At 42.2% G+C, this 15,225-nt stretch overlaps 1 pseudogene across 1 annotated transcript; it reads right to left on the reverse strand.

Moving 5' to 3' along the window:
• Nucleotides 1-7,994: 7,994 nt before the first annotated feature.
• Nucleotides 7,995-9,641, reverse strand: LOC148029073 (uridine 5'-monophosphate synthase pseudogene; annotated as a pseudogene). The gene is made up of 3 exons (XR_015692366.1): nt 8,814-9,641; nt 8,209-8,293; nt 7,995-8,102 (listed from the first exon to the last, which is right to left on the reverse strand). The product of XR_015692366.1 is annotated as a uridine 5'-monophosphate synthase pseudogene (transcript).
• Nucleotides 9,642-15,225: the final 5,584 nt, after the last annotated feature.

Consider the following 15,225-nt stretch of genomic DNA (forward strand, 5'->3'; position numbering starts at 1 on the left):
GAGCTTCCGCTCCGTTGTATCAATTTTTCTTCTCATAGCATGATTTAGTGCATTATCACCATGTTCTTCTTGTATTTCTGAGATTCTCTTCTCTCTCAGTGTTTATTGTATACACATTATGTCCGCAAACCCTACTCTCTCTGCATCATCACACATCTTGACATTGAATCAGGTAGAAGACTACTCTATACTCCACCTTTCTGAAAGGAAAGGCAACTGTGGGCTGCTTTTTGCCACTCCAATAGATAACACTTGGTTGACCTCCATTGATCAACATCTCCAACCCAATTTGAATCCATTCGACCCGTAAGAACCAAAGGTGAATCTTCAATACCCTTTGGATAATGAGTACAAGATCAAACGCCCCCCTCAAAAACTACAAAATCCTCATAGCAAGCTTCCAATGAACCACCTTGGGTTCACTAATTAACTTAGCCAACAAACCTACATGAAAGCATAAATCAACCCAAGTGTTAAGAAGCCAAATCAAGGACCCAATCAACTGTCTATAGAGGGAAGCATCCACCATTATTGAATTTCCATAGGCCATAGCTTTCTAGTTTGGATCCATAGGAGTAGAAATGGCCTTATTGTGAGAGTGCGCAGCGAAAGAAGAACACGAACACAGAGGAGAGGAGAGATGAAGCAGAGAATGAAGGAAGAAAATCTGCACTGACTGAGATGAATGCTGAATACACTGGAATGGATAGAATAGTCCCTGCATGTAGCCCGGAGCGTCAGTGAGGGAACCAGGACAGACTGGAAGCAGAGGCAGCACCAATGCCGGAGACGGAGACGGAGGGAGCAGTGCTGAACCTGCAGAGCATGAATGAGATGAATGCTGGACTGACTGGGGGGGCAGCTATATATAGCCCCCAGCCAGAAAACTGGCCGACCAGCTAAACTGGCCGACCTGGCCAGATCTGGTCCGACTGGCCAGATCTGGTCCGACTGGCCAGTTCTGGTCCGACTGCCCAAAATAATGGGCAGTCACCCCAAAAACAGCCCAGATCTGGGCTGTAAAATGCCCAGGGCTACATGCTGACTAAAGCAGACTGAAAACACACTGACAGAGCTCCTCTGTCTCCTGTCAGACTCTGTTGTCTTCCTTCGGAAAGGAAGGGAGAATCGGCACCTGGATAGAGGGAATCAAGGAAGGCATCCACACAGTAGATGCAGTCTTCACTGAAGAAACCTTCGCAGTAGATGGAACCCTCTGAGATGCATGGACTGAAGAAGGACGAGTGCGAGGAGGGTCATCCCGTTGTCGAACTTCACGATAGTCCCGCCTCCGCTCAGAGGAGTGATGAGAAAGAAGCTCATCCTCTGAGTCTTCAAAGCTTGAAAACTGGTAAGACATCTTCCAATCTGCAAAATACCAAAGAAAGTTGTGCCGCTGACGAAATAGGACCAACAGTGTGGTCACCAACCACCAAGATGCAGGCAGAAAGTGCCTACAGCCACCTGGATCTGCAAAACGCAAATAGATCTGATGGCGAACACCAGAAACGAGACCACCAGCACCGGGAACTTGCCCAGACAGAGGTCGCCTGCAGGATAGGAGCAGCCAGGGTAGAAGCGACCTGCAAAACAGCAAAACGCAGGCTGTAGGAGGGTCGCCCTGCAGCAGAGGAGGTCACCTGGCAGCAAACGCAGGGTTGCTGCGTCACTGATGATGTGGCAGCCCCTGTGTACAGCAAACGCAGGCTGTACAGCCTTCTGATGCAGTCGCCTGGCTGGAATAGTCCTGTTGGCAGCCTCCTGAAGGAATCGCCTAGCTGTTGTGGGACTGTGAACAGCAGCAGTAAGGTATTTCTCGCGTCCTCCGTGCTCTCAATCAGGCGATGATACCATGTGAGAGTGCGCAGCGAAAGAAGAACACGAACACAGAGGAGAGGAGAGATGAAGCAGAGAATGAAGGAAGAAAATTTGCACTGACTGAGATGAATGCTGAATACACTGGAATGGACAGAACAGTCCCTGCACGCAGCCCGGAGCGTCAGTGAGGGAACCAGGACAGACTGGAAGCAGAGGCAGCACCAATGCCAGAGACGGAGACGGAGGGAGCAGTGCTGAACCTGCAGAGCATGAATGAGATGAATGCTGGACTAACTGGGGGGGCAGCTATATATAGCCCCCAGCCAGAAAACTGGCCGACCAGCTAAACTGGCCGACCTGGCCAGATCTGGTCTGACTGGCCAGATCTGGTCCGACTGGCCAGTTCTGGTCCGACTGACCAGAACTGGTCCGACTGCCCAAAATAATGGGCAGTCACCCCAAAAACAGCCCAGATCTGGGCTGTAAAATGCCCAGGGCTACATGCTGACTAAAGCAGACTGAAAACACACTGACAGAGCTCCTCTGTCTCTTGTCAGACTCTGACAGGAGTTCACAACCAGGAGATGACAGACTGAGACTGAATAAGAGCAGGCTAACACTTATATCCATCTATCTCAAATGTGGCCAAAAGCTCTTACACATACAGCTACTAGGAGATGAAAACCCCCTTGGAGTCTAGTAAATCTTATGACCTAAAAGAAATGGAGAAGACCGATATCTATCATCTCGAACACCTCATGTAGTGCCTCCTTAGTCTACATGACCTTCTAGACATGTCGCCTATCAAGATAAAATCATCCACATAAAGCACGAACAATGCATGCTCTCCAACTAAGGTGTGGATATACAACTAGAGATCAGAAGAGGAATGTCAATACGCCAACTTCCCTTGGAGAAACGAGTATATCTTCTCATTCCAAGCACATGGAGCCTATTTGAGGCCGTAAAGGGCCTTCGACCTATACACCTATCCACTTGATGATGGAAAATCCTAATGACATTTGTTGATGATTAGGGAAGAATTTGAGATGATGTATCAATACAATCATCATTCAGTAAGACCTCCATAACATCAGACTTTGCCATATCCTGTAAGAAAAAACCTCCTGAGAGCAATCTTTTGGTTGTTTACTTGGTACATGGCAGTTTTTCGGAGGATCCTCCCAAGCAGGGGCAGGTGATGGCACCCCTATTCCTCCTTCCCTAAGCCCCAAGTGCAAGCACACCACTCTGGACTTGCCTTGGAGACAATTAATGTTGCCTTGCCAGTCCTGCAGTAACAATTAACGCTACCTTGCCAATCCTTCAATATCAAACCCCAAGTGTAAGCACACCACTTTGGCCTTGCCTTGGAGACAATTAATGCTGCCTTGCCAGTCCTGCAGTAACAATTAACGCTACTTTGCCAATCATGCAATATCAAACCCCAAGTGCAAGCAAACCGCTCTGGCCTTGCCTTGGAGACATTTAATGCTTCCTTGCCAGTCTGTGCTCAAAACAAACAACACAGAGGTCGTCTTAAATCATTTCATTTATGGCCACAAGCATTCCAATCGAGATGTGAAGGGAAGCAATTTCCTGCACCTCCATCTGCAATAGGTTCATCCTCTCCAATACCTACTTATCCATCCTTTACGGCACTCGACGTCTTCTCTTGCCAGAACACTCCCCTTGTCAGGAAGACGCAGACTCAGGCTAGCAAAGATGCAAGTCGGTCAAAGAATACATCGTCAGTCCAAATTTCTCCACGTCAAGGCGAGCAAAGATGCAAGATGGTCAAAAGGATGCCTCATTAGTCCAGATTTCTTTGTACGCTTGCAAAGGAAAAGGAGAAGGATTACTAAGAAAAGGAACAAGTAGCTGAAGCCAAACATGAATCATCTAGAGAATGGCCGCCCGAATGTGATGTTGAACAGGAAGATCTTATGATCTATCCAGTTATTCAATCTCCTCATCGTATTTTCCATTGCATGCAATTCTGGAATGACTAATCATGAACTCATGATCTCATCAATGTTTGTCTCTCCTGTGTGCAGTCTGGAATAAAAGCTAACAGTCAGAAATGGCATCCCAATGATCAAGTGCCTCTTGATTTGATGAGATAGAACACATTGAACGGTTTGTTTGCCCCTGAACTCATTAATGTCTGTCTCTCCTGGGTGCAGTTCTGGGATGGAAGCTTAGTGTATGAGATACCTTCTACCTGTCCTTCATCAATATTTAAAGCTAGCTCCCTATGAACACCAATTCTTGTGCATTGACACCTTTGAAAGCTCTATAGCAAGCAACACAGCTGAAGTAGCAAAACCTCCATAAATGGTGCTTGTAGACTTTAAAAGCTCCATAGCAAGCAACACATCTGAAGCAAAACCACCATAAATGATGCTTGTTGGCAAGCTTAGTTGATGAAGAAGCTTGGTATGGAATGCTTTTGCAAGGTAGAAGTCATAAAATCAAGGTAGGAGTAGAAATTTTCCATGAAATCTATGAAAGAAAGTTGGAAGAAAGAGAAGAAACCCTGTCTTTTAAAAAAGTAACTCAAGATTGGTCTCATTAAAGACTGTAGCTTTCATTTTGTCCATGTTACCCTAGATTTTGGTCAAAATTTTAGTCACAACCTGCCAAAATAGCTGAAGCCCGCCATTATCCACTAGTTCATGCCAAGAACCTCCATCTTAGTCATAGTTTGTGACAGATCTCCATGTGTGACCACGGTTATGGAAGAACTAACTCCTATGACTAATTTTTAACTATGGTTTTCACTCCCTAGTCACTGTAACTAGATTTAATGCATGAAAATGACTTTTGACAGGATCTAAACTAATGCTCTGATACCAAAGTAATGAAGCTAACCTAGCTTATCCTAAAATAGCCCCTACCTAAGACTTATGCTAAGACTTATGCTAGTCCCATTACTCTATAACCATGTGGGTATCACTATGTGGGTGACATTGGTGGGTCATGTAGAGGGTAACTACTAATGATGCTGCAATTCTGGACATTGATATTTCTTTGCTCCTGGCTGCCTCAGATGGTCCTCCAATGGCTGTAGATCAGACCAACAATATCTTCTTCCTCTCTCTTGCAGGAGGCTGAGTGAACTAAATCCATCTCTCAAGCCCCCAAAAATGTCTCTTTAGTTTGCATGGGAATTTTTGCCAAGTGGTAGCCTTCTAAACCCATTTTCCAGCATTATCCAGCTGCTAATTAATTTTCAAATTTAATCATTCAAAAAATTAATTTCAGTCCAAAATTAAATGTGCCCATCCATAATTAGCTTTCCTAGGCCATTTGCAACTTGGAGTACTCCCCAACCTTTAGTGAACCTTAGATTTAAATATTAGTGCTTGTCATACACTCTGTGTTTCTCCCCGCGATCCCTACTATCTCCCTGATATGGTATGAGTGCATGCCATCCCATCATTTTTCTTGAGAAGGACAAGGCAAGCAAAAGGAAGGGAAGAAGAGGTCCAAGAAATCAAAGTAATCTTCTGATTTGATACAAATACAAAGGGGAACCACAACGGGTATTCAAAGTATCCACACTATGGGAAGACCTCACACCTTCAAAAGAAGTGTTGGAAAAAATACCCTTACCTTCGCCCAACCATCAACTTCAAGCTCCATTTTGAAAATCCTACATGTTTTCAACTTAGGATTTCATCTTCTCTCAATCCATGGCCTTACTAGACTAGGTACTTAAGCTGTCTTCACCAAGCAAGCCATACTCACTATAGATTCTTCTTCAAGGGCCATTCTTATGACAAGTTGATAGGATTTGTAGTTGTATAGGTTCCATGGCCCTTCTTGTAAAGGGCCCTCTGAGGTAGTTTCCTGTTGCCCCCTTCATTCCCATTTGTGTACCATCCATCAACAGATTCCACCCCACCCCCACCATATATTTTGGTCGTTTCCTCAGACCCCCATCCCTTTCAAAGGGGAACAATATCAAAGATGCAACTCTAGATTCCCTAGCCTTTGTGTTTTAGAGAGGGATACCCAAGATTGTGAGGAACTTCTTCAAGGATTACAATCCTCCACAAGCCTTTTCTTCATGTGACGGTCTCTTTCCTTCATCATCGAGATACCATCCCATACCGCTTGCATGCCTATTCCATGGCCCTTTGTCCCTATTGTTCTTTTACTTCTTGGTTGGCATTCATCATTGATGGACTTCATCGATAGTGGCACTCCTACCACCCTTGGATCTAGTCCATCTTCTTTGGCCTCCCACCACATCTAGGATCTAAGAGGGGATATTAGCAATCATGTCTATCATGTCTCGTCATCTCCTACCTATGTGTCCGAGCTTAAGTGTTTATTGGAAGTTGCACCAATACATTTCATTTCTATCGTGATGGCCACTTTGGGAATGGGCAAGCTCACCTAAGTGCCAATATTTTGGGCCTAGTCGATTGATATACTAGTTGAGACTACAACTTGCCCATTTATAGGTAGCTTGCCCCCTCACTCCACTAATCCATCATCCACTCTTCATTCATCCAGCCCTCCTCATTCTATCTCATCCCCCTCTAGCACCCACACAAATGCTCCGAGTTGCATGTTGGGGCTAACTATTGCAACCTTGTTAACTATTGCTTCTAACTCTTAAGTTTCTTTCAAGCCTTCTCTATTCTCTCCGAGTTCACTTTCCTTTCCATTATGCCCTCTCACAAAACAATTTGGCTACCTACATCCTATGATCCTTTCTACAAAACATGTTGCTCATCATTTCCCTTTTCAAGTGATCCACTACTACACATTCTCAAATGTCACCATTTCTAGCCTGTGCAAGTTGCCCCATCATCATTGTCTAACTATTGCTACTACATTTGGGATTCATCTCAATGCAACATCCTCTTGGAGCTATTTCCAACATCTCTAACTCCATCAACTCACCTCCAATCCTAGCCCTCCAGACATGAAGACCAAAGGCCTCCTTGTACATACTTCATTTTGATACACTCTTCTCTCATTGAACATTCAATTAGATTGTATTGCCATATGCCTCGTAAAAATTGTGCCTTCTCTATTGCCCTAGCATTTCCTTACAAGTGACCCTTCTCACAACAAGATTGATAATCTTTTGAACTTTCTACTCAAGAATCCAAATAGACTTTGCAAGTAAAATATTTAGCATCTAAAAGACCCTAAACATAACAATTGAATTGTGATCCAAGTTAAGGAGATGGTTCTAAGTACAAGTTTGTCTAGATTGCACCAAAATCCTAGCCTTGCACAAGCTGAAATAGGTCAAGCAATGTTCACATCTCAAGCCCACGACACCACAAAGAGGAAAACAAGTTCAATAATCCACATAAGAATGATGGATGATCACAATACTTTGAGACTCCCCCTTCAACACCCCTTTGAACCTATGATTTCTTGGTGTTCTATAATACCAAATAGCACTATGAAGAATTTGACATTCTCCAATATCCCTTTGACATAATATTTTAACTCTGGAGTCTGTCCAATGGCTGCTTTAGCAACCACTCCAGTGAGCAGCCTACTAGACATAGATGCAATAAGTGCAACCACTATAGTAGGTGCATTTTTTGCATCTAGAAAAGTGAGCAGCCTATTAGACAAGCTCATCTTTTCTAGATGCAAAAAATGCACCTACTAGACATAGATGCACTTGACTAACTAATGCACTGACAATTGTCTGCGCCCAGCCTAGCTGTGGTCTTTTGTTGCCCTTAGTTAAGAGGTGGGCCTACTAATTACATATTTGGCAAGTGATGGTGAATACCTCAGTCTCTCATAACTCGTACTGCAACTGCCTTGATCGAATATTGTGGTGATGTTCCTAACCAAGGCCTTTACAATAGTAAACTCACATAACCTGCACATGACAGCATCCACCAGATAAGTGTATACAACCGAAACATGTAAAGATGGCTTCAATTGTACCACACACAGATCCAATCAGACAGCTCCTTGAAGAAATGCTCCTCTTTGTCTAGATGATTGTACTAATGTGGAGCAAATTATTGCATCAAGAAGGTCTCTGGACTTGAAGTGTTAGTATATTTAAGTTCCAAGGAACAATTAAAAGGCATACATTTTGTTTTTCCTTGAACTGTTGTGTTTTCCAATTATGTAACTTGAAATCAATGTAAAGGACAGAAAAGCTCACATTGATCGATTGCTTGATCGATTGCTTGTGTTATTGGTTAAGTTATACCATCAAATCTCACTATTGTTCTAACTGAATAGAGAATAGAGAGAGAAACATGGGGCACTTCAGGTCAATCATCCTGAACAACACAAGAATTCAACAATTAGCTCACAGTTCAATCTCACACAAACAATCAAAAAAGCACAGATACCAACCCAAACAGTGGAGTAGTAAGGGATCACAACCACAGGCAACAGTGTAATCAGCCTTTGCAAAGCAGTCCCAGCTCTCCACAACAGGTGTAGCAGCAAAAACACAAGGTGCAGCCATCTATAACAATAGAAAACAGGTTTCATGATTCAAGAATGATGTCATGCAGCTGTAGAAGAAGCTCCACAGTAGAAAATGTAGGTACATCAGCTCAGATTAGCAGGTAAATAAGTCACCCAACATGAAGCAGGTTGGGAAGCAGCAAATGCAAAGATTGCAGACATGTAATCAATGTAAATACAGCAGCAAAAACAGTCATTTTTTATACCATGTGAGAATGCACAAATGAACAGAAGTGATAAAAGACAAATCGTGAAAATAGTGAAGAACAAGAACTCAAAAGCGAATGATGAATGGGCAATAGGATCCATAAATGAAAGCATCAGATGTACAGTACAGTGCTACAGAAATACCAACATGTGTAATGACCAGTAGTGCATTCACTTTCCCTCTCTCCAAGTGGATGTAATCGAATACAACAATACTAAGTGAGTGGAAAGGGGCATATAAATAGGCCATAGCATCAGACAGAAGACAAGAAGTTGCCATCCTCATCTTGATGAAAAAAGCTTATACATACCTTTTCAGATATAACCAACAACTCTTCTGTTGTGTTCACATTTGCAACGAATGACAAGTTGCTCTTCTTCCTCTCCATGAGCTCAAAACGTCTCTTTGTTGTTGCGTTCTGTGCAAGAAGAGCACGTTGGCTGTAAGACATCCTGCTCTTAGGAGGATGGGGAACCTGCCTTTGTGCTGGACCTCGTAAGGAAGTTTGATTCTCTGCCAAAAACTGCTGCATAGAGGCAGCCACATCTTCGTTTAGCTTCCCATGCTACATGAGCACCTCCACCATCTGAGTCAGCTCGAGCGCAGCATGAAGCTTCACGCCATTCTGGTGCAGGGTTGCACGGCCCCCCCTACTGTTTGTTGATCAGCACAATAGCATCGGTGAGACATTAGTGAGCGGACCGACAGTCTTGAGGACAAAGGCGCCGTTGGTGACAAGGTCCTCAAGGACTAGCCAGGACTGGCCAGGGCAAAAGACGCCCTCGATGGACTTGCATGTGCCGTAGTCCTTGACCTCCTTCTGGTGCACGACAATGGGAACGGCCCGAGCGAGGGAGATGGCGGTGGCAATGGGGAGTGTGGTGTAGGGGACACCACAGATGACGTCGAAGCAGAGGGAGGAGACGGTGCACCAGATGGCCTGTGCAACCTGCACAAGCACGTCAGGGAATAAGACGATGAAACGGAGGTTGATGTATATGGGGGAGGTGATGTCGCTCTTGAGCTTGAAGCACCTGAATTTGATTGCCTTGGCCTCATGAAGAGCTAGCACAAGCTTGTCGAGCTCGGAGAGATGTCCATGGTGGCTCGCTCGCCCTCTCTCTCTCTCTGTGTTAGCTCAACAAACTTATGTCAAATAAGTAGATTTCAATACTTTGAGTATACCCAGAGTATACCCTTGTAGCTCTAAGGTTACGTTATTTGTAACACAACATTAATGCAACCACATCTTAACTAGCAGAATTATTTAAATTATGAAAGAATGATTGTTGGTTCTATTTATGAAATGTCACAAGTAGCAAAATATCCCGGTCTCAGTGTTCATGAAAAATACTTTTGGTAGCAAATACAAAAACCTTTAACTTATAACTTTGGAAGGATTCTTGAATCAAATTACATGCATTTTTTCATTTTTATAACTAAAATTTTTCAAGGGTTCAAGGTTTAAAACCTTCTTCTTTAAAAATTGAGGGTATTTTTGAAATTTTTGCAATTCACTTTACATTAAATCTTGGATTTTTGGTGAACACTCCTCAAGCTATAGTTTTTTGTTTACTTCTTCTCCCATATGGAAGCCCTAGCATTTGTTTTGAGCAGGGATTCAAGAATTTCCACTGAGAAAAAATTCACAAAAACCATTAATTGCTTTGTTTCTAAACCAGGCCCAATGGATAAAGTTGAGTTGTATTGTATTTGCCTCCTTTTCCTACTTTTCAATTTGGAATGTTCTAGAGAAAGCACGCTTGGGGGAAGATGATGACTACGAAGAAGAAGATTATGAATTTGATCCTATCTTTAGGTTATATGCTCCACTACAAGATATAGGAAATATACCGATGTCTAAAGCGATGAAAATCCAACTTAATAGCTACATTATCTTCCTTAGCATCAATAAGAGAACCAAGAAAATCATGCACAATGACATCTTCATTACAAAAGCCATAATCCTTGAGCCTAGATTCTGCAAATGTGGCTTCTTAACATGAGTGGAAGACAATGATTGGCTGATCTTCTTGCCTTCTATGCAAAGAGGGGGGGTGCTATCCATACTAAGATGCGATTTACTACTATACTATTGTACCACTTCTATTTCGACCACTATCCATGGTAGTTTACAAGGTTGAGTGAGTTGAGAAACCTCTTGATTGCCCTCCCCCAACACTTCTAATATGCCTTGATGTAGCCAATGCCTAATTTTAAGGACTCTTTTTTTCCAATATCCACAACTCATAACTCATAAAGTGGGCCACTTTACTCAAGATAGTGAGCCACTTAACTTGAATAAAGTGTGTCTAATTTTTTGGAGCCATGCACTACCTTGCCACGCACCATTTTACTAGCATATACCCTAAAGGGCAATGCCAATAAAATTGCAAGGAGAGGGAACAACTATGAATGCTTTGCCTCACCCGACAAAAGCACCTATGTTGCCTATAATCCTCAAACTTGGAAGTTTTCTAGATTTTAATGTGAACACAAGGTAAATTCATATTGATGAAAAGCTATGATAGAATCCACCCCCCCCCCCCCTCCCACATGCTAGTTATAAATATTTGTCTCGTGAGAATATATATGCCTTTAAGTATTGATTCCCCTCCCCCCATCTTCCCCCCACCCATCCCCTTACCACCCCACACACCCCCTCCCCCCCCCCCCTGTCTCCCTAAAAAAGTATGCTTCTGAAATTTTTTTAATAAAAAGACCCCTAATGTAAATTTTACATGAGGTGCATTTATAAACCCCTCCTGTTTTTGGAAAACTGTAAGTCAACATAATAAAAATACCCTTTCTTTTGAACTCACGTGGTATATTACATGTTCTATAAGGTGACCCCCCCGAGTCCATCCTACGGAAGGGTGGTCCTGGTTAATTGGAAACTTTTCTAAAATGATGAGATAATAAGATAGTGGATGTAGAATTTCGGGTTTATTCTGTTGTAGGGGAAAGGAATGGGACTATGCCATGTGGCAGAGAGGTTGACCTTTGCATCCCTCTTGTTTTCCATTCTCCATGAACCAAGTGCAGCATGAATCCACTTTGACTTTGTGGTTCCTATGCAAAGTGGTATAACTGGAGCTCAACGCTAGCTTCTTACTAGAGACTTTGCTGATAGGAAAGGAACCCTAACCTCAGGTCGATCCCAAGTGGGAACGGCTAGACACTTCCGCTCGGGGTAGACTCGAGAAGACCTAGCTCGCAAACCCTGTGTCATTCCCTGCGAGTGCCAAGCAGAGCCTTCTAGACCCTCCTCCCGATGGGCTGCTAAGACGTGTCCCACAAACGAAGAAGCAGCCACGTTACATATTCCTTATCCTGAGAAATAGCTTAGCGTACAAGCTCAAGTACAGGGTTATCAAGTATGGATACGGTTCGTAAGCTTCGAACTTCTACAACGCTCTTAAGAAAGGCTTTTCGGCTTAATGCATCTGTAACAACATTGTCCCTCCCTCGATGATATTTAATTTTAAAATCAAACTCTTGTAGTATCTCTATCCATCTTCTTTGCCTCATGTTTAGGTCAGCTTGGGTGAAGATCCACTTAAGACTTTTATGATCTGTCACTAAAGTAATTTTCCTTCCCAATAGATAGTGTCTCCACAATTTCAAGGCATGGATTACTATGAGTAACTCAAGGTCATGAGTGGCATAGTTGGACTCGTAGGGTTTCAATTTTTTGGAAGTATAGGCCACTAGTCTTCCTTCTTGTACTAGCACCCCACCGATTGCAAGTCCACTTGCATCAGTGATCACTTCAAATGGTTGATTGATTGAAGTCAGGGAGTTTAAATATAGGTGCAATGTTTACAATTTCTTTAAGATTATCAAAGATTTCTTGATGCTCAATGGTCCAAAGGATTACTATATTTTTCTTCAAAAGATTTGTCAAGGGTGCAACAATGAGGGAATAATCCTTGATGAAGATTTGATACCATCTTGTCAGTCCCAAAAATCCTCGGATGTCTTTCATTATCTTAGGTATTGTCCATTCTAAGATATCTTTTACTTTGGTAGGGTCTACAGAGATTCCATTAGCGGAAACAATGTATCCAAGATATTCAATCCTGTCAGTGAGAAATACGCATTTACTCATCTTGGCATAGAGCTGATTTTCACGAAGTGTTACTATGGCGATCTTTAAGTGACTTTCATTTTCCTTTATTGATTTGGAGTATAATAGTATATCGTCAAAGAATACTAGTACGAAATCATCTAGATATGGTTGAAAGATGTCTTGCACTAGACAATTGAATGTAGCTGGGACATTAGCCAATTTGAATGGCATGAGTAAAAATTCATAATGACCATACCTAGTGCTAAAGGAAGTCTTTGGAATATCTTGTTCCTTGATTCAAATTTGATAGTATCCGGATCTTAGATCAATATTGGAAAAAACCTTGGCTCTGTGAAGGCGATCTAAAAGTTTGTCTATCTTGAGTATGGGGTACTTGTTTTTTATCGTAACCTAGTTTAGTCTTCTGATGTCAATGTAGAGTCTAAGTGTTCCATTCTTCTTTTCTAGAAGAGGACATGCGCTCCCCAATGGTGAATTACTTGGGCGGATAAATCCTTGCTCTATCAGTTGCCTCAGTTGTTCCTTAAGCTCAATAGCTTTAGGTTTAGACATTTTGTATGGTCATTTAGCTCTGGGAATCAATTTTATTTCATGATCAACCTCACACTTTGGAGGTAGTTGAGTTAATTCTTCCAGGAAGACATCCTCGAAGTTGTTGACCCAGGAAGGTAGAGTGCCTTCATTAGTCTTTTTGACCTTATTCAATCGGATCATGTAGATTGGTTGACCTTTCTTCAATCCCTTCCCGAGTCAACTTGCCTTGGCTAGTTGGACTCTAGTTCTTCCAGCTTTTCCATGTGCCTTTACAGTTTCTCCTTCCAAGTCTTGAAAGATTATTTCCTCTTCAACACATACAATTTGGGCTTTGTTCTTCTTGAGTCAATCCATTCCCTCTAGCATTGGCCATGTCAATACCACGGTTTGGGTATTCCCTTCCATAGTTGTTTATTGGACGGTTCCTTTTGGTCATTTTGAGCGATTTTCTTGGCCGTAGGTTTTGTTCACATAAGAGCATCTTTGAGAGTTGTTGGTCTCATTGATTCAAGGCGAGTGTCCAAAGGTGGATTTAGTCCTTGGCAAAACCTTGCAATCTGTTGAGATGTTGTCATTGGGGGTGCATATTTGCGTAGACTCACAAAATTAGAATAGTATCCTTCCAAGGTTAGGCTTAATTGTCGTAACTTGTAGAATTCATTCATCTTGATTGATTCAAAAGATGGGGGAAGACAACGTTCTTTCACAAGTTCTTTGATCTGCTCCCAAGTTTGGAAAGCTTCTGTTACCCCTGTATCTCAACAAAACTATTTCCACCAAAGCTTAGCTTTTCCAGTAAGACAAAGACGAGCAGTCATGGACTAATTTGCAGCAGTAGTTTCAACGGCTAGGAAATAGTCGTCCAAAGCCTCAATCCATGCTTCTACATCTTGCTCCACCTTGGGTCCTTCACCGCTATGTTAGAAAGATGTGGGATCTAGAGCATGGCTATGGAAGATGGAAGATGAAGATTAACCTCATGATGACATAGATTGAAGACTTGACTTGTTACACAAGTGAATTAGGTTCCAAGATTGAGAATTGGACTCATAAACACAATCTTGTGTATAAGTATGACAATGACCAAGATACTAAATGAGATGGAAAAGCATCATGATACTGTATTCATCATATATCAAAAAGTGGTAGTTAAGTACAATGCTTGATTGTTGTTGGATGGGTAGCAGTTTCCCTTTCTATGCATATGGGATTCAGTCTCCTGCATGTCCTCAACCCAGAACTACCTCATACAAAGAGGCCATAGTGGGTGTGATTGAAAATATCTCAACACCCCTCCTCAATCACAACTAGAAAGTACAAAGTGTGTAGAAGCTTAAGTGAGAGCAACACTTGCAAAGTGTGGGCACACCATAAACATGGCAAAACACCAGAGGCTATTGTAGAAAAGACTAAGTGTGGGTACCATAGACATGATGGACATCCAGAGGCTATAATAGGGGCCTCATAAAGTGTACAGAGGCTGTAGTACAAGGCTACATGAGGAGTTTACAATTTTATGTCAGAAGCATTAGGGCTAGGCATTACAAGGCTAAAAATTTCTAGTAAAAATTGGGTCAGGGACCGTGAGATCCTTGTGGTTTTCAGCATTTCTTTTCCCATATATCTTCAATTTATTATAGGTATTATTTTCAGTGTAGTCTAGCTTGATCTTTTTGATCTTATACTTGTTCTTCACTTTGCTTGTAGCTTTAGTGTCCACCACTTTGATCTTTTGGTCCTCTTCTTCTAGGTCCTTCCGATTTGCTTCTTTATTGACTTTGGTTGCAATAGTTGCATCAAAGTTCATGTTCATGTCCCCCTCAAGCAAAGGTATCATCTTTGAGGCAAAATAAATGGCTTCAAACTCTTGCACTTTCTCCAAGGTAGCAGGTAGTTCTACAAATGGAAATATTGATGGCATTTGGATATAGGCACGTCCTTATCTTCCTATAAGTAGATCACAAAAATCTTCTATGTATTGTAGATAAGCAACACAAGTCATGTTGCTCTTCATGAAGTGTCTCCACATAGATATCTTCTTATTTGTCGTTGACATTAGTATCAAGTAAGTGAGATCAGACTAGCAATGAGTTGA

The sequence above is a fragment of the Lygodium microphyllum genome, chromosome 11, assembly GCF_053477565.2.
Source record: "Lygodium microphyllum isolate KBCC chromosome 11, Lygodium_microphyllum_v1.1.10, whole genome shotgun sequence".
Classification (NCBI taxonomy): Eukaryota; Viridiplantae; Streptophyta; class Polypodiopsida; order Schizaeales; family Lygodiaceae; genus Lygodium; species Lygodium microphyllum.